The sequence below is a fragment of the Microtus pennsylvanicus genome, chromosome 10 (assembly GCF_037038515.1).
Source record: "Microtus pennsylvanicus isolate mMicPen1 chromosome 10, mMicPen1.hap1, whole genome shotgun sequence".
NCBI classification, from domain to species: domain Eukaryota; kingdom Metazoa; phylum Chordata; class Mammalia; order Rodentia; family Cricetidae; genus Microtus; species Microtus pennsylvanicus.
The window spans coordinates 85,308,932-85,328,849 of record NC_134588.1 but is presented as its reverse complement, the minus strand read 5'-3'; the positions used below and the strand labels follow the sequence as shown (position 1 = coordinate 85,328,849).

The 19,918-nt window shown below is 47.1% G+C and overlaps 1 protein-coding gene across 19 annotated transcripts in view; it reads right to left on the bottom strand.

The window, feature by feature from the left end:
• The window catches only part of Erc2 (ELKS/RAB6-interacting/CAST family member 2), an 885,961-nt gene extending 866,682 nt beyond the window's left edge, over nt 1-19,279 (bottom strand). For 15 of the 19 annotated variants that reach the window (XR_012912096.1, XR_012912099.1, XR_012912100.1 and 12 more), the window contains exon 1: nt 19,021-19,279. The gene's annotated coding sequence lies outside the window, so the exon portion shown is untranslated. The remainder of the gene's footprint in view (nt 1-19,020) is intronic. The other 4 variants (XR_012912101.1, XM_075988888.1, XM_075988887.1 and 1 more) reach the window with 1 other exon arrangement.
• Between the last annotated feature and the right edge of the window lie 639 nt (nt 19,280-19,918).

Sequence of the window (19,918 nt, the reverse complement as noted above, 5' to 3'; positions counted from 1 at the left end):
ATTCAGAGAAGAGCCTTCATCTGTGTTCTTAGTGTGCACACATCTACCTAGTCCATCTACAGAGAGCACAGCATTCATCTGTGTTCTCTGTGCACAAATCTACCTAGTCTATCTACAGGGAGAACAGTCTCTCAGTGACATGGCTAAAGTTTATGAAGGAATTGTGCCTGAACACTAAGAGACATGTGTGGGATCTACTCACTGAATATTTCCTTCTTTTTTCCTTTTTTTTGTTTGTTTGTTTTTGGTTTTGTTTTTTGAGACAGGGTTTCTCTTGTGTATCTCTGGCTGTCGTGGAACTCACTCTGTAGACTAGGGCTGCCTCGAACTCACAGAGATCCACCTGTCTCTGCCTCCCTGAGTGCTGGGACTAAAGGTGCATGCCATTACTGCCCCGCCTGAATATTTTAAAGAACAAAGATCTGGAATGTAGCTTCTAACATGCCAGAGTCCCTCCATGAGAAACAAGGCCACATTCCCTTTATCTGGATTGACATTAACAACTCTTATACAAGGTGGTCAGATAGTTAAACCCTAGAACCAGAGGAAGGGCTCTTGAGAGTGATAGAGTTGTACTCAAAGGGCACTCAATGAAAGAAAGTGCTGTAACAGATGGAGAAAAAATAAGGTTTTCAACTAGGCAGAGTCAGGTATAGGGGACAGATCCATAATCATATGTGTTAAGGAATTTGCAAAGTTCGTGCAACTTCAAGGGTTGTCTTTATTTCAGCAGTCTGAACACAAACAATGTGAGAATGGCCTTGATCACCACCACAGACACACCCACTGAGTTCGAGGATCTCCCTGTAGCCAAAGTCAAGGAGAAAGGAAAGAAGACGAACTTGGGAATCTAAAGAATGTGTTCCCACTAGGTAAAGGGTAAAGGATGCTCCTCAGCCTGAGTCAAAGTGACACAGAAGTTCGATTTGTGAGAGAATTGAGTCATCACCCAGTGCACAGCGGGGTAGACCAGCTGACTGCCAAAGAACCCGCCTACAATAATTAGCATCATATTCCAGTTACAAGCAGCAATTTAGTTAATGCAGTTAAGTTAATCATGCTAATTTGAATTATTAATATGAAGAGTGCTCAATCTCTAAATGATTTGGATTTTATGAAAGTATAAGACTTTTAAAAATGACCTCACCAACCTTACATTTATATAATTAAAGTATTATTATAATAATAATAATTTCAGTCAATCCTAGGGTTCTATGAGAAATTTTATTTCAAAGAGTGCCCACCCGAATTTGAGGAATCTTGGTTAAGAGATTTGGCATACATTAGAGGTGAATCCATGACCTCATACTTATTATCTGTTTAACTTTGAGCAAGCTAAGGAGCTTCCCCAAGTTTCACATGGTAGATTGGTCTCAGCTGCAATGAAGATGACTTTACAAAGTTAAGTAACGATTAGATCTAAGAACATAGTACTTAATGAACGCCATCCAAGGCTCACAGAGTATGATCATGATCATCGATCTTGACCAACAGACATATTGGGATGTTATCTTCAACCTTTTAGCATAATATTTCTTCCTTGTGAGTAAAGTAGAATTAAAAATAGTAAAATCCTTGCAAGAAAGGGTCTTCAAAGACCCTTCAAACCTTCAAAAAAGTTTTCAAAAGTGTATATGTGAAAGTTAAATTTCAGCAGCTGCAGCATTTGTCCAGAATATTCACCATTCCAATGGTGTCCCCCTGACAGGAAGAGAGCCTTTCCTCCTCCATTGGCGCCTGGCTTGGCCATGTGACTTGGCCATGTGACTCATTTTAGCCAATGGCAAGTGAGTAGGTGAGACACACACTATATCTAAACACTCTTAGGAGCTATGCCACTGCAGGTAAATCTCTGTGTTTTCTACTTGCTGTGAGGCTAACTATCTAAGAATAGGCCTCCAGGCAAGTCCTAGAGAGAAGACAACCAGAAACAGAACCACAGCCCAGCCAGCAGAGCAAAGAACAGTGCGGAAAGAGAACACACACCAGTTAGGTAACATTTGGGTTAAGATGTGGGGCAGCATTCTCTCGCGTTCCCTCATCTTCATCATATCACCAAGCATGGGAACGTCATCCTTGGGAACAGAATACTTCACTGTATGTCTCTAGACAGATACAAATTGTCTGTAAATTACCTTTTCAGACACCAATGAATATACTCAGCCATTTTAGCTGTCTCCGTATGTGTTTTCTTTATTAGTGTATCCCAAAAAAAGACATATTCCTGATGCTTTGACATAAAGTAAAGGCAGCTGCTTAAAATGTTCACGGGGATGGGTACATCTCAGTATGCTATGATAGAGCAATACAAACAGCGCGAAGGTGAATGTCAGCTAGAAAAACAGAACTCAGGATGATCGGTTCATGTGCGAATACAGGTCTAAAGCCCAGATCCATACTGCAGCCAGTTGTGCCTGTCCCAGACAATGCTGTCACCATCGAAAGGCAAGAGAAAGTGGCTCCAGGCATGTGCTGTGACCCATCTTACAACAATTTCCAATTGTACTAAGCCACCAATTGCACTTGAGCCTTTCACAGGATAGATAATTCAGAACACACAACTCGTGGAAGGCAGGGACCTTGTCTCTTTCATCTCCCTAACCCCTGTAGTGTTGTAATTAAAACTACCTCAGTGTAGAATAGTTGAAGCATGATCTTTGAGGCCAAAAGTACAAGATCCAAATCCCAGCTCCTCCATTTACTGGGTCAGGAGCTTGTGAGCAGAGGCTACAATCTCTTCTCTGCAATGAACGTTTTAGTGGCCCCAAGAGATTCCCCACTGCCACCAGCAGCATCCCTGCCTGAGGGCTTTTTTTGAACCTTGGGAAGCAATCTTCCCCTGCAGGAGACAGAGTCAAAGCGCCAGGAAATTAAATATCCTCAAAAACATCCAACACCAAAGCTTAGAGCAGAATTATTTATATTAGCCAAGAGGTGGAAACAACGCCAGCGCCCGAAAGTCTCAAACAGGTAAATCAATGTGGCATATGCACACAATGGAATGTTAATCTGCCTTCAAAGGGAATGACCTCTGACAGGCACCACAAGGCAGATGCAAGAAGCACTAGAACACACTGGAATTTCACACACAACTCAATCCTTTGCCTAACGGGAATCAGTTCCACAAAAGTTAGAGAAACTCCCCAGATAGCAAACAAAATGTCCAGGACAAACAGATCACCAACACACCTTCTGATTTGGGGAATTAGGAGGCTGCAGGTTGACTGTGCCCTTCTCTCTCTGCTCTGACTTGCCATCTCAGCAACAATAAAGATATATTTTGTCTTTTTCTAGCTCCTAGAACCATGACATTCCATCCAGGTATAGCCTTTGCCAAGTACCACCTGTTTGCCAGAAAACATGGAGAATGATGTTACCTGAACATTCACTTATACCAATTGGCAAGCCTAAACAAAAGAGTAACACTCAGGCCTACTCTGTTAATAAGACTGACAAGGATTGGATAAACATTTTAGTGGTAGAGGTTAGGATTAGTATATGCAAGGTTTGGGGTTCGATCCCTACCATAAATAAATAAATACAAAGACAAGCAAACCAAGTAATGAAGAGTCCAATGTCTAGAGACAGTTTCATCTGTCTCAGGATGGTCTCAAACTCGATGTATAACTGAGGATAACCTTGAACTTTTAATCCTCCTGCATTCTCTCCTGAATACTAGGATAACAGGCATTCACGACCATACCTGGGTTATGCTCACGATCAAATGCACGTCCTTACACATGCTAACAAGCACTGAACTACAGCCCCGTCTCATAGAACATCCATTTCTGAATACGTATTTTTCTTGGAAAACTCAAACAAATGCTGACTAAACTTACATGTTTAAAAGAAAGGAGACTATTTATATTTTGCTCTTTAACATAACTCTCAACACTTTTTTTCCTGCCATTTCATACACAGTAAGACTTTTAAGCTTTTCTTATCCCATACAACCAGGTATAGTTGACCAAGTCAAGCTGAAGCATTTGACTAACCACCTTCATACCAGGCTTATCTAATGGCTTCCGTCTTTGCTCAGTTACATTATGAAGTTCGCTTTGCTGCCTATATTTTTCTATTTACTCCTATAAGATAGTGACAGCATTCATGAAATAGTCTAGTGATTGTACAAAGACTGCGGGGACTCTCCTGAAACACAAGCGTTTTCAGGATACAAAGACGTGACACAAGAGTTCGAAACATCAGCTCCTAAAAGGAGGCTCAGAATCCAGGACAACATGTAAAAGGTGTGATATCGGTGCTGCCTTCCCAAAATTTCAAGTCACAGGCAGCCAGGATACATGGTACATTACAGCCACGCTCTCTAGCGTCAAGGGGAAGCATTTCAAAGGATAACTGAGCCATTTCCACTCACGAACTCTGTCACACCACTCTCCAAGGCTATACGCTATAAGTTACTCCAAGACTTCCCTATCGTTATTATTATTATTATTATTATTATTATTATTATTATTATTATTATTATTATTGGTTTTTTGAGATGGGGTTTCTCTATGTCACTTTCTTGCCTGCCCTGGAACTAGCTCTTGTAGACCAGGCTGACCTCAAACTCACAGAGATCTGCCTGCCTCTGCCTCCCGAGTGTTGGGATTAAAGTCCTGTGCCACCACCGCCTGACTTATTATTTATTATTTAGTGGTCAATTTGATTCTGACCACTTACTGTCAACACTGACCTTTGTGTTTTTAAAGTAAGATCCACGTTCCATTCTTTACTTAAATCTCACTGAAAAGATTTTGGTCCTTGATGGCATTTGGAGAGGTTCTCAAAATCTCCAAGTGGTGTGGGGTTCCACTGCAGGTCTCTGGTCAGGAGCACCCACACCTGAAAAACTGGTCTTTGAACATTAGCAAGGCTATATAAAGTCTGTTTAGTAAATGAAATCCAAGGAGGCATTAAGGTCATATCCAACACTCCCATAGTTCTCCGGGCCATCCTGCGATCTTCTCTCCCTGTTTCCGGCTCCTTGATCTTCTCTCCCAATTTCTGGCTCCTTGACCCAAGCCAAGCCCCAAATCATCCCACAAATTCAAGATCCGGGGTTCCATCCCTAGTACAGGAACAAACATTCAGCAAATCCACGTCCATCCCTTGACCTGAGATCCTTGAGAGTGATGCTCCAGTTCTCGTTTCTATAGGGCTCATGGCGTCCTTTCACCCGATCAACCTCTCAAACATCCCTCACCAGACCACACACGCATCCGAAAACACCTACGTCCACCTCACAAGCCGCAAATCTTCCATCTTCTTATCTCTGGACCTACACCCATACTGCTTACCGCTGTCTGTACCACCAAAATCCACGCTCTCTCTACTGCAGCCGTCCCATGTGCTATCCACGACACCTTGAGTGTCACCATCTTCAGGAGCCCTTCCTTCATCCTTCTCTAAGAACCTCTGAGGTCCTCTGTGGCAGGCTAGCTGCTTCCCAGGAGAGCACCTGCTGCCGATGCCCACTTCCCACGCCACACTCTCCACACCTGCTCTCGTCACAGTCCTCCTTGTGCCCAGAGGAGACCTGTCAGGCAAGCCATAGACACACAGTGACTATATACTATACGGCTTGGTTCCTTGGTAATAAACTCTATCGTAAAAGCACATATGCTATTTTTACTCCCGAGGTTCATATTGTAACCAAATGAGAGTTATTGAGTTAAAAGTCTGCACACATGAACACATGTGTACTTATTAGTGTGTGTTTATCTTACACGGTAACTTTGAAAAGAGCTGGCCTAAGTGATGAGAGACAGAGGTCCCAAATAAGGAGATTAATAGCAAACACACAAAGGGGACCCAGGTCTCCGAACCCCAGGCCAGTGTAACATTTCTGTAGCTAAAAGCATCCGCTCTAAAGTTATTCTAAGCAACTATTCATGCTGTGAATTCAAGGTGGGTCATCAGTGTATTTGAAGCCTGTATATAAAAATAACAATTCTTATTCACCCTAAAAAAATGACAAAGAATTCCCCTTGTGTGTCAGCCCCTGCTAACTGCTCCAAGGCCCCAAGCATGCACAGCAGCCACCGAAACCCTGTTGCCTTTGCCTTCATGTCCACCCAGCATTAAACAGGACTTGTCCTCACAGAGCCCACAGGAATGCGAAGCCAACATCCCATTCCCCACCCAACCTCCTGCTCCCCTAGGGGGAGGCTTCAGAACAAGCAGGAGGAGGTGCCAGGGTAAGAAGGAGTAGAAGGGAACTTCACAGTATACAGGGGACAAAGGCATTCATCGTCAGAAAAGATCAGAAACCATCTCCTAAGAGCAACGCGAAAGAGTCAACAGCCCTGCTCCAAGTGGATAATGATGCCCCCTTGCTCTTCAAAGTCACGACAGTTAGCTGGAACTGGCTACCTGGAAGGTAACATGGCAAGCCTGCTTTCACCCAGGCAAAGAACACCATCGTGACAAGGGTGTGGTGTCTGCGGTTCCACTGAGAAAATAACAAGGGCTCACAGGTCTAGCCAGCCCAAGTTCACATCTTACAGGGTTGACCATCTCGGCACCTCCAGAGAACAGGTTTCCAGCCTCAGAGCAGTTCCGGGACTCCAGAGAACCGTCAATCCCTGCAGGTGCACAGATGATGACCTCTCACCCTGACGGTACAGAGTCACAGTGACTTCACTGCAGCTGCACAGAGGATGAACTCTCACCCTGACGGTACAGAGTCACAGTGACTTCACTGCAGCTGCACAGAGGATGACCTCTCACCCTGACGGTACAGAGTCACAGTGACTTCACTGCAGCTGCACAGAGGATGACCTCTCACCCTGACGGTACAGAGTCACAGTGACTTCACTGCAGCTGCACAGAGGATGACCTCTCACCCTGACGGTACACAGAGTCACAGTGACTTCACTGCAGCTGCACAGAGGATGACCTCTCACCCTGACCATCCAGTGTCACAGTGACTTCACTGCAGCTGCACAGAGGATGACCTCTCACCCTGACGGTACACAGCGTCACAGTGACTTCACTGCAGCTGCACAGAGGATGACCTCTCACCCTGATGGTACAGAGTCACAGTGACTTCACTGCAGCTGCACAGAGGATGACCTCTCACCCTGATGGTACAGAGTCACAGTGACTTCACTGCAGCTGCACAGAGGATGACCTCTCACCCTGATGGTACAGAGTCACAGTGACTTCACTGCAGCTGCACAGAGGATGACCTCTCACCCTGACGGTACACAGCGTCACAGTGACTTCACTGCAGCTGCACAGAGGATGACCTCTCACCCCGACCACCCACAGCGTCACAGTGACTTCACTGCAGCTGCACAGAGGATGACCTCTCACCCTGATGGTACAGAGTCACAGTGACTTCACTGCAGCTGCACAGAGGATGAACTCTCACCCTGACGGTACAGAGTCACAGTGACTTCACTGCAGCTGCACAGAGGATGACCTCTCACCCTGACCACCCACAGCGTCACAGTGACTTCACTGCAGCTGCACAGAGGATGACCTCTCACCCTGACCACCCACAGCGTCACAGTGACTTCACTGCAGCTGCACAGAGGATGACCTCTCACCCTGACGGTACACAGCGTCACAGTGAATTCACTGCAGCTGCACAGAGGATGACCTCTCACCCTGACCACCCACAGCGTCACAGTGAATTCACTGCAGCTGCACAGAGGATGAACTCTCACCCTGACGGTACACAGCGTCACAGTGACTTCACTGCAGCTGCACAGAGGATGACCTCTCACCCTGACGGTACAGAGTCACAGTGACTTCACTGCAGCTGCACAGAAGACGAACTCTCACCCTGACGGTACAGAGTCACAGTGACTTCACTGCAGCTGCACAGAAGACGAACTCTCACCCTGACGGTACAGAGTCACAGTGACTTCACTGCAGCTGCACAGAAGACGAACTCTCACCCTGACGGTACAGAGTCACAGTGACTTCACTGCAGCTGCACAGAGGATGACCTCTCACCCTGACGGTGCACAGAGTCACAGTGACTTCACTGCAGCTGCACAGAGGATGACCTCTCACCCTGACCATCCAGTGTCACAGTGACTTCACTGCAGCTGCACAGAGGATGACCTCTCACCCTGACGGTACACAGCGTCACAGTGACTTCACTGCAGCTGCACAGAGGATGACCTCTCACCCCGACCACCCACAGCGTCACAGTGAATTCACTGCATAAGAACTAACAGCTGCAGAGTACAGCAAGGTTTAGTTTCTCAGGAAACTCTGCTCTTTCTTGCTATAATTAGTCATGCCATTTTAGCAGAAATGTCTCTCATAATTAGCATAAGGATTTGAGCGTATTCTTACAGAACAGTCAAACTGCTCAATTCCCATTCAAGCTCTTCTCTTCTGACCCACTAAGAAGTTACCTTGAATTAACAGTTTGCTCCTCAAGCATTTGAGGGAATGCACTTTGCTGCCTGCAGTTCATTCATACTCAAAACTGTGCAGGGTTGGAAAGCAGGCAGGCAAGAGAGAGGCGATGTTAGCGACACACAACCATGCACAAAAGTTCAGTGAGGTCAGAAGTGGCTCACCAGTTAAAGTGCTTGCCACATAAGAGTCAAACGTTTGTATCCCCAGAAACCCACATAAATGCCAAGCAGACATAGCTGCCTACCAGTAATTCTGGCTCAGAAATCAGAAAAGGGGATCCCCCAGCAAGGTGGCATGCAAGACTAGCCATTTCAACGAGCTTTGTTTAATTAAAAAACCCTGCTTCAATTAATAAAGCGGAAGAGCAATGGAGGATGATCCCAACATCAGCCTCTGGCTTCCGTATGCAACATACGCACACATGTGCACCCACACAAATGTGTGCCTACATACATGCAAGAACATGTGTGTGCACGGGCACATTTGTTCATCCCCAAGCATATCCCAGAGACGGCTTTTTAACCTACCCTCACACAGCGGGGCTGTAATCTCATCACTGACTTCCAGGAAATGAATGGTCTGCTCCTTTCCTGAAAGGGCTGGCTGCCTTCCTCTCTCTCATCCTCCCCTCTCTCTCCTTTTTAATTTTGTTGAGTGCCCATGAGGTGCCAGCAAGCAGAGATCTCCTGGGCTCTAACCAAGATGAACTCTCCCTGGCAAAGGTAATGCAAGTTCAAGAGCAGAGGAATCAAACTTGGAAGCAACAGATTTCAGAGATGCAAGAGGGGAAGGGATGCTCAAGATCCTGAGGTCACAGTCCTGGGAATCAAGCAGCGAAGTGTTGAGGGAGTTCAATGGGAGAAAGCGCTGCACCATCCCAGGAGAAGGGTACTGATTGTATCTCAGTTGAGCCAGTGAGGGAGCGGTGCTGGGCTTCCCCAGCGGGGGCAGAGTAAGTAGAACCCACACAGAGGCCTCAGCCCTGTGACATCCCAGCCCCCATGTTGTAGTAATTGCTTCTTTTGTAGGTATAGGGATGGTCACTGCTCCTACTGTGTCCAATAATAATGAAGCAGCCTTGAGGGTCAGAAGGATGTGGGTCTGAGCCTGGTGTTTGAGCTCTACTGCTCCTTCAGTTTGTCCACTAAATAGTTAATGAAGAAACCTTCCCCTAGGTCCTAGAACACAGCCAAAAGGCAAACATCTCTTCCTTTGGAGTTGAACAAATTCTTTGAATCTCAGTTGCCTTATCTATAAAATGGGAGTGATGTACCTAACTTTATGGCAATATAAAATGAGTAATAGAAAGCCCTTAGCAGAGTAAATGCTGAAAAAGCCGGTGTTTTTCACTGAACAGAGGCAAGTGAGCCATGCCGCACATTGAGAGAAACTGCCTGTAGCTCACCTCTGAGCCCCAGCGCCGGTCACAAGGAAGATGTCCGGCAGTTAATTCACGAGTGAATGAATACCTGCTTAGTTAACAGCAGTCATGTATGGCGACTGAGGATCATGAGTTTTCTCCAGGCCACAGAGATTGGACAAGTGATAGGGCACACGCAGCTTTGTCCTACAGACAAGACAAAAGCCACACGCAATCAACTCCAGCCTTTCTGTAAACATGAAAACATGTCCTAAGTATGAGCCTTCCGATTTAACGATCTGCTTGTACAGAGATATACATGGGCAGCTAATGTGAACGCCTGCCTATTACTTTCCCAAGTACAAAGCGAGGACACGCTGGCCAGACATCAGGTTAATCCAGAAGACAACCAAAGGTAACGTCCAGCAGCAGAGCCAAAAGTTAATAAATAGTAGGGATGCACTAAGACATGCTGCAGAAAAACACACTCATAAAATCCTTACAGCTCAAACCGTGAAGGTTTGTGTCTCCAGTAGAGTACACATTCATCACAGCTGAGTCAGGGCCAGAGGCCCAAGGGGGCCCCATGCTTCTGTGATCGCCACACCATGGAAGGTAGCTCTGGATGGACTTACATTGTACATGTAATGTTCTCCCACAAAAGTGATCCAAGTCCCTTCTAATGCATGCCTAAAAAGAGAGACCAGGTGGCTATGGGGACAGATGAAGGCACAAGTTTTCTTATACACATGTGTTTATCACAGGGTACACAGATGAGACAACTGGACGGCTCTCAGACTCACACAACCTTGACCCCAGGACAGTATGCAGCTGTCATTTTGCAGCAGTGACCTCAAAGACACCTCGAGCAACATAAACCTGAACTCTTGAGCCTTTAGAGAAAGTCTTCTTTTTTCTGCAAATTCCTTAGTGGGGTTCAGCTAAGTTTTTCTTAAGAGGGAAAAAGATTATGCAACTGGAAAACACTGGGACCTCTAGCATAAAGAGAATTCTTGTACGGACCTAACAAGGAGGGAAGAGACAGAGGTTAAGACCTGGAAAGTCAAAGTAGCCCCTCCGGTGAAAGCTCTAGAATGTCTAACAGGTGACTGCAAGAAAAAAGGCCATCGGCAGGTTCTGGAGCACTGTTGCGGCACCTCCAACTCTGTTCCCTAACACAGTGAAGCCAGGGCAAGACAAAATCCCATCAGACAAGGTCAGCGAGGGCTCCATAAAGGGTTCCGACACGGAGCAGAAACCTCCACCCTCCCGCTGAATAATGATTCACGTCCCGTTAGTAATTCTTACATTACTCATCCTTGCTTCCTGCCTGATGCGAGGCCATCAATAGCAGCTAATGCTAACCTTCGGGGAGCTTGTGCTTTGTGCTCAGAAGACTGCAGGTTGACAGAAAACCATGACTTACAGTCTCCCAATCACATTTTTATCCACATTCCTGAGGTCCGCTCTGTGCCCAGCGTCCCCACTGCCTTCAGTCACACTGACTGTCACATACCCAATCCTTGACTCCCAGCTAAGATGCCTACTCAATCTGAGTTGAACGGCCTTTTCCGATGTTATTTCTATGGTTCTTTATACTGGCCAGCTGAAGACAGAATAAACCTAAAAATCAGAGTGACACTGTTTGGATCTCCAGTCCCTCTACTTATTTGTTCTGTGATCTTGGGTAAGTTCCTTAATGTCTCAGAGCTCTAATGCTGCCACCTGCAAAATAAGTTTGATAGTGTCTGCTTTGAGGATCTCAAAGAAAACATGCATCGAAGAGGGTGCTATAATGTGTAACAGGCTGGTTGGCGGCTGCCTGACCGGCTGGCCCCAAATATCTTTTTCTTTTTCTCCCTTGGGCGTCTTCCTCTTTTTCTCTCTCATTCTCTTCTCCCTCTCGTTCTCTCTTCTCTCTGTCCCACCAGCCCCACCTATCCCTCTACTGCCTAACTACTGGCTGTTCAGCTTCTTATTAGACTAATCAGATGTCTGGACACAGCAACACGTCTTTACATAGTTAAACCAATGCAACACACCTTTACATAGCTGAAAGTAACATTCCACAACAATAACGCCGTGCAGATAAAGCAGTTCTTTTGCTTCATTCACTAAGAAGTCTAGGAGGCAGGTATGGTGGCACTCAGCACTTGGGAGACAAAGAAAGCATATCAAGAATTCAAGGCCACTGCCCTGAAGTCAGACTGATGATTATCTTAGATATCACCATAGAACCTTCACCCAACAACAGATGGAAACAGAGGCAGAGACCCACATTGGAGCACTGGACTGAGTTCCCAAGGTCCAGTTGAAGAGTGGAAGAAATGAGAATATGAGCAAAGAGGTCAAGACCATGAAGGGTTCATCCACTGAAACAGTTTACCTGAGCTAATGGGAGCTCACCAACTCCAGCTGGACAGGGATGGAACAAGCATAGGACCAAACTAGTCCCTCTGAATGTGGTTGACAGTTGTATGGCTGGGACAGACTGAGGGGCCACTGGCAGTGGCACTGGGATTTATCTCTACTGCAGGTTCTGGCTTTTTGGGATTCTATCCTCTTTGGATATCTTGTTCAGCCTAGATGTAGTAGGGAGGGCCTTGGACCTTCCACAGGGCAAAGAGAGAAGGGGAGGGAGTGGGAATTTGGATTGGTATTTTTAAAAAAATAAAAGAAAAAAACAGCTCAAAAAAAAATAAGAATTCAAGGCCAGCCTTTCAAAAACAAAGCATAGTAGTGAAAGCCAGGGTGGGCCAGTGCTGCAGGAAAGGGGCCATCACAGCAGGTTCCAGCTCTGCTATTAGTTAGATTTCCTTTTGTTCTGTTCTGCTCAGCTAGAGCTTACACAGAGAACTAACATCCCGCAACTCTGCTATGTTAAAGACAAGGTCTAGCTTCATTGTTATAGTTGGCACTGCCTCTCCAGGTATTATGCTTATGTTCCCAGCAGCAGGACAAAGTGTCAAAAGTCATTGGAGTGGACCAGCCAAGTGCACCCACTTCTTTAAGCTTTCCGGGAAACCCCCACCCAATAATTTCTACTTCTATCATGATCAGAGCTCCATCTCAGGTCTTCCCTATGATGCAACAGTCTGGGAGGTTAAAATAGGCATATATATATATATATATATATATATATATATATATATATATATATATTCTTATGTCAAAATTGGGTTACTTCAGTTAAAAAAGCAGGGGTGGGATGAAGACTGGACAGGCAACCAACCAGGTCTACTCTACTATTAAAGTAGATGTTTTAAGTGTTATATACAGTGCCTAGCACACAGACACTTGATAAAAGCCACACTACAGCCAGATGTCCTGACGACATGCAGCTATAATCCCAGCACTTAGGAAGCTCAAGCAGCAGAACTGCCAAGTTCCAGCCTAGCCTGAGCTAAACAGTAAGGCTGTATGATGAAAAAGCAAAGGTTAGGCTATAAAAATTACTGTTACTTCAGTTATTGCTGCTGTTCATCTTACTTGTCTTCTGGCTAAGTGGAATAACTTGATTATAGCTACAAGTGCCCCTCGCATTCTGACAAAACTGTCTCGACCACATTTCTCTCACTGTGACAAAGCATGGAGAATGGGGCAACTTAGAGAAGAAAGCATTGCATTTGGGGGTTCATGGTCCGTGACTATCACGGTGGGCAGCAAAGCAGCAGGCAGGAAGACATGGTCCCAGAGGGGTAACTGAAAGGTTGCATCTTGATCCACAGGTTGTAGGCGCAGTGAGAGCTAATGGGAAAGGTGTGGGCTTCTGAAACCTCAGCATGCCCACCTCAGAAACACACCTCCTCCAAGAAGGCCACACCTCCTAATCCGCCCACTGTGGACCAAGCATTCAGACAGACCAGCCCATTGGTGGGGCGGGGCATCCTCATGCAAACCACCCTCAGTATCTACTGCTCTAGTTGTAGCTCCAACTCCCTCCTTGGCATTTCATCCAAGAATTCTTTCCCCACTCCCTGCTCCTAAAATAAGTCCCAAAATGCCAGGTCCCCAACCCTGACCCACACCACTGCATTAACGATGTTGTCACAGAATACTAAAATAAAAATAGTGCCCTAAAACTTAAAGTTACACAAGTTTACACACACCTGCTGTGACCATCAGACTTCCAGAGTCAAACACAGTCTATCCAAAATGAAAGTTAAATAGTGTGGGTGTGTGCACGCACGTGTGTGGTGTGTGTGAGCGTGTGTGTGTTTGTGTGTGGTATGTGTATGTATGGTATGTGTGGTGTGTGTGTGTATGTGGTCTGTGTGTGGTATGCGTGTGTGTGGTATGTTATGGTGTGTGTATATGGTGTGCATGTGTGTGTGTTGTGTGTGGTGTATGTATTCTGTGTGTATGGTGTGTGTATATATGCATGGGTGGTGTGCATGCATGTGGTATGTGTGCATGGTATATCTGTGGTATGCATGCATGTGGTGTGTGTGGTGTGTGTATATGGCATGCATGTGTGTGTATTATGTGTAGGGGTATGTGTATTCTGTATATGTGGTGCATTGTGGTATGTGTGTAGTGTGGGGGGGATGTGGTGTGTGTGGTGGTGTATGGCATCTGTGTGTGGTATGCATTGTGTGTATAGTGTGTGTTATATTGGTGTAGGAGGTCCTGTCTATGTGTTGCTTTCATTGGTTGAATAAAGAAACTACCTTGGCCTTTTGATAGGGCAGGAACTTAGGTAGGCGGGGAGGACAGAACTGAATGCTGGGAGGAAGGGCAGAGTGGCAAACGCCATGAAGCTCCTGCCTGAGACGGACACTGGTTAGAATCTTTCCTGGTAAGCCACGACCTTGTGGAGTTATACAGATTATTAGAAATAGGTTGAATCAAGATGTGAGAGTGAGCCAATAATAGGCTAGAGATAATGGGCCAGGCAGTAATTTAATTAATACAATTTCTGTGTGATTATTTTGGGGTTAAGCTAGCCGGGCAGCCAGGACAAAAAGCAGGCCCATACTCCTAAAACATTATATGTGTGTGTGCACATGCATGTATGATATGCATGGTGTATGTGCATAGTGTGTGTGTGGTGTGGGTGTATGTGTGTGTATTGTGTGTATGTGGTATGCAGATGTATGCGGTGCGCATGTGTGTGTGGCATGCATGTGTGTGTGGTGTGCATAGTGTATGTATATAGTGTGTGTAGTGTGTGTGTGTATACGTGTGTCTGAGAGAGAGAAAAAGCCCAGAGATGAGGATAAGCAGATTAAGACTGTGTTCTCCAAGCATGAAGAGAAGGGCTGGGGCGACAGATCAGAGGGTGAGCGCACACAAGAATGGGGACCGAATTTCAGATCCCCAGCACCCATGTAAAGGCTGGGAATGGCCCTTTAACCTCAGCACACACTATGGAGAGGAATGGGGAGAGGTCTCTCAAGGAAATAATAGTGGAGGACACCCAACATTGCCCTTTGGCCTCTACACATGCACACATGGGCACACATTCAAATACCACACACACACCAAAAGATAAAGAATAAAAAGAAAAATATATATACAAATAAGTAATAATTGTTGCCAGGTGTGGTGGCACACGCCTTTAATCCCAGCATTCAGGAGGCAGAACAAGGCAGAGCTCTGTGTGTTCGAGTTCAGACCAGTGTACAAAGTGAGTTCCAGGACAGCCATAACTACACAGTGAGACCCTGTCTCAAAATCAAAGAAGGAAAGGGAGAGAGCAAGGGAAGAAGGGAGGAAGGGAGGGAGGGAGGGAGGGAGGGAGGGAGGGAGGGAGGGAGGGAAGAAGGAAAATGGCAGGGAGGAAGGAAGGAAGGAAGGAAGGAAGGAAGGAAGGAAGGAAGGAAGGAAGGAAGGAAGGAACTCTGCCCCACGTGGAAGTACCGACTGTAGTTTATGATCCTTTCCCCCCTACTTCAGGCAGTCTACCACTGAGGTTGGACTTCCCCAGCGACTTCCTTTGTCCAAGAAAGGGTGTCACTGAAAGTGACATTTGCTTAAGTGGTTTGCCGAGATGCTGGGCTGCATCTGCCATAACAAGAGCAAACCACAGGTAGCTGCTACCCCTTCGACCTGGGCCCCGGAACACATGGGACACACTAGAACTCAACTACAGCATATAGTCAAGATGCTCCCAGAAGCTGGGCCTGCATTAGCCTGGGCTCAGGAGCATGAAAATCAAGGACCTGTTGCTATAGAGCAGGAAGTTCTGTTAGGCTGCCAGAGGTGTGCGATACAACATTACCCTTTGGTGTGTGTCATTTACTTCTATCCCTTTCCTTCACCTAGAAGAGAACAGACGGAAGACGCTCTGGCTGCAGCCAGTGATTTCTACCTTGGCACCAACTGCTATAAACCTGCAAGACCCATATTCTGAGCATCGGTGCTTTTCTGCTTTCTGTTTGTTCCACTGTCTTATAAAATAAGGAAACTTGAAATAAACCATCAAGAAGGTGTCCAAATATCACTAAAACTGAACTAGTAGCTGGCTCGAGGTCCCCATGGGATGGGCAATGGTAACAGGTAGTCTGCTTTGAAAACACCAGCGGATATTCTAGGACAAGAGCTGAAACAAAGACCGCACAAATCAGCCTAACCAGAGCCACAGCCCATCCGCCAAGGAGGCTCTGAGGGCAGCACTACTACCTTGTCATCGTTCACGACTGTCTGATAAACCCCACCACTGAGCTTCACAGGCAGTGACACACATGGACTTAAGCCTGTGGCTTTTTACAACGAGAGAGAGAGAGAGAGAGAGAGAGAGAGAGAGAGAGAGAGAGAGAGAGAGAGAGACTATTTTAGAAGACTAATTTCAAGTGTAAGCTTATATAGTCACCAATGAACAGATATTTTCTTGCGAGTGAAAGATGAAACTCTGATGCCTTAGGTTGCAGGACACCGAATGACTGCTGGCAAAAGCATTTACTCAGCCAAGGTGCACTTAAATTGGAAATCCAAGGGATCAAGAAGAGCATGAATTGTTTCATTGGTTTTTAACTCGTCATCAAGTTTAGAACTAACTGGCCAAAAATGCTCTATTAGAAATACACAATACACCAAAGTTGTTAAATTTGCCTACCGGCAAAACCAAGAACCTTTAGATGAACAGACAAGCAGGCAGGCCTAAGGACCATTAACATCACAGTGGGCTCTTCACAGGGTGGACTCTGTATACTGGGGTCTCGGCTTCACACTGGACTTGTGGATGCCACACAGTCAAAATCTGAATTCAAGGCCATCGCAAGGTCACGCAGGCTCTGTGAGAGGCAATATACCTACTTCCTTTTAGTCTCTGCCACGATGCTTTAAGGGAAACAGCAACACCCACCTCATATGGGCTCTGCTATGTTTAGAACAAGATAGAGTGTGTGCACAGACAACAGCACAGCAGCAATGGCAACAGGACCTCCCGACATGCCTGGCCTCTGTGGTCCTAACCAGTATGTTCCAGTGCACAGCTTGCTCAATGCTAACATCCAGGTCCTGTTCCCATAAGGTGATGTCTCTCTGGGTGTAACCCCCGATTTTCCAATGGATTTGGGGAGTGAGGTGATGGATCAGCCTTTGACCAGTATGAAGTTAAGAAGACCTGGTCCTTCATCGTTGATTTATCTATCTGAGTCTCACAAGCCAAACCTCCTTCCCCCAGGAATGTCAAAGGCTTTTATTAGAATTCAGAAGCAAACCAACAAGATACCTCGCATGACAAGGTAAAGTCCCTTACCTCACTGCCACCTTTATCCTGACTGACACTCCACCAAGGAGAACCAGGCAGCCCTCACCGCTAACACTAACTTAACATGGGTTGAGTTAGACCATCAAATCTTTTTTTAAAAAAAAAATCCTTTTTATTTATGAACCTAGCAAATCTGATCTAAGGAGCAAATTACATACCCAGAAACGGTGTGGGTTCAAAAGGACAAGGGTGGAGTGACCATAGAAAACAGAGCACCACACCCTTCTCTCAGAGAGCTCAACAGTAAATCCACCTCTTATAAAGAAGACCGGAATTCTGGGGGAAAGACAGACCCTTCCAACCATTCCAGCCAGTCCAGCATTCCATGTCCGCTTCGTTCTTTACACAGACTCACTTCATGTTTAAGCCTCAGCACCCCAGGTACTACAACTAGCGGCAGACAGGGAAGTCAGGAGACCACAGGTCGAACATACTTGCTTCTAAGCCCATTTTCGAGGAGTTTGCTTCCTGCGGCTCTGCTTCCAGCAGCTGGAGCTCCTACCTGGTGAAAACCAATGGTTAAGTAAAACCACTGATTTAAAGAGCCAACCAGGAAACTAACCATGACAAGGGGGAGCAGCCCTCCTCTCCCGAGCATTGATTGGTTCTTGGGGTTCCACCGGTCCCATTCTACACACATAAGAGGCATGTGTGGCTGTCAGTCACGGAGAGAGCTGACAAGTCACCGCTCTGGGAGTAAATTGTCTTTCATCCAGCAAAGGCAGGTAGCCGCCTAAAATCGATCTTCTCCTAACAGAGCGGACCCTCCCTCTGGCGTCGAGGAAAAAGACCCCTAACTACAAAATAAATTATGGAGGGCCGAAGAGAGGAGACTCTACGGTTACTATTTTATTATCACACAGCAAAGGAGTCCTTATTCCTCACTGTCCTAAAAATGATCTTTCAAAGGTTCGGACAGTAATAAAAATAATTTTTAAAGGTACCCTTGTAAGTACCCCTTGTAAAATTAGGAGATGGGGAACGAGAGAGTAGTAATGTTGTTTAATTTCACATTTTATTCTTTCTCATTGACCACCTCCTACCCCTCCCCAGTAAATCATCTTCATTTTCCCAGGCATGGGTTTTTCATTTTTAACCTGCATCCCCACAATTCTCCCGGAGCCCACCCAGACAGCCTGGCTCACAACCCCCGAGGCTGGGGTTTCTCTGTTCTCCACTTTATTCCGCCTGAGGTTCCACGAGACCCCCGCCCTTGCGAGCACCCCACCCCTCCAGGCAAAGACGGCAGCCAGGCACGGGGGAGGGGGGTCTGCAGGGGGAAAAAGGCGAGGACAGTGAGGGTGGCTACGAAAGAGAGAGACTGCAGGAGGTGGCCCGGACCGCCCGGGTGAGCGCCAGAGCAACTGTGCACTTGTTCCAATCCGGGGGTTTAGACACCGAGGCAAATCCGCCCTTAGGCCGCCCCATCCCTTCCCCCGCCCGAGAGAAACCCTAGGAGGCGGCTGCGTTTCCCCCTCGGCTCCCCCGAAAACGCATTGCAGCTGCCCACGAGCGGCGGGGACCCGCACGAGGGAGCCGGGCCCCGGCGTCGGCGTCTCACCTTAGCGATGCTCGCCCTGGCGCGGTCCCACATGGATTTTTACAACCTCGCGTGGCCGCGGCTCCGGGCTGCCGGGAGGAGCCGGAGCGACCAGGAGCGCGAGACGGCGGAGCGCGGGTAGCGCGGGCAGCACGGGGAGGCGGCGGGGAGCGCGGCCAGCGCCGAGCGCCGGGGCCGGGCCGGGCGGGGCCGAGGGGGCGGCGCCCGCCGCAGTCCCGACACGCGCGCTCGCGGCCGCTCGCCCAGGCCCTGACTCACATTCCCAGCATTCCCGAGGAGTCTAGAGGGGCCGCGGCTGGGACCTGGGCACCTCCGCGGGGGGCAGCAGAGAGTCGGGTGCGTGCCCGCTCCACTCCGCAGCGCCTCCTGGCAGCCTCGGGCCCAAAGCACCGGACCCCCCCCCCCCCAATCCTACCCCAGAAGCCCCTCTAAAAGCTGCCAGACACTCCTGGGGAACAAGGACAGCACTTGCCTTTCAACTTAACCTGCAGAACTGGGTTGGGGGTTCCTACCCCCTGGCACCATCCATCCCAAAGCTTTGGCTTTCTTAGAAGGATGGATTCCACAAAACAACTACTTTAGTGTTACTTCCTCGTCCCCCAAGGAAAGGCCAGACAGAAAGGTGAACCGGAGAACAATTAAGAGTCCTGGTCATCATATGCGTTGGGTGTCTCCTCTGACCACCATTTAAAGATGGGCCCTGAGTTCACGCAAGCCCACACTGTTCATGAGGTGGACAAGGTTTTCATCGGCAAGAGCTTCTACTCAACAAGAATTCTTGAACCCCTGCTGCTGTCACTTCGCATTAGGGAGGGAAACGTCAGAGGCATTTTCCCAGTTTGGGCCCTTTTAGTCAGTAGTCAGTTCCAGAACAGCAGTGATTTCCTTTATTCTGCTT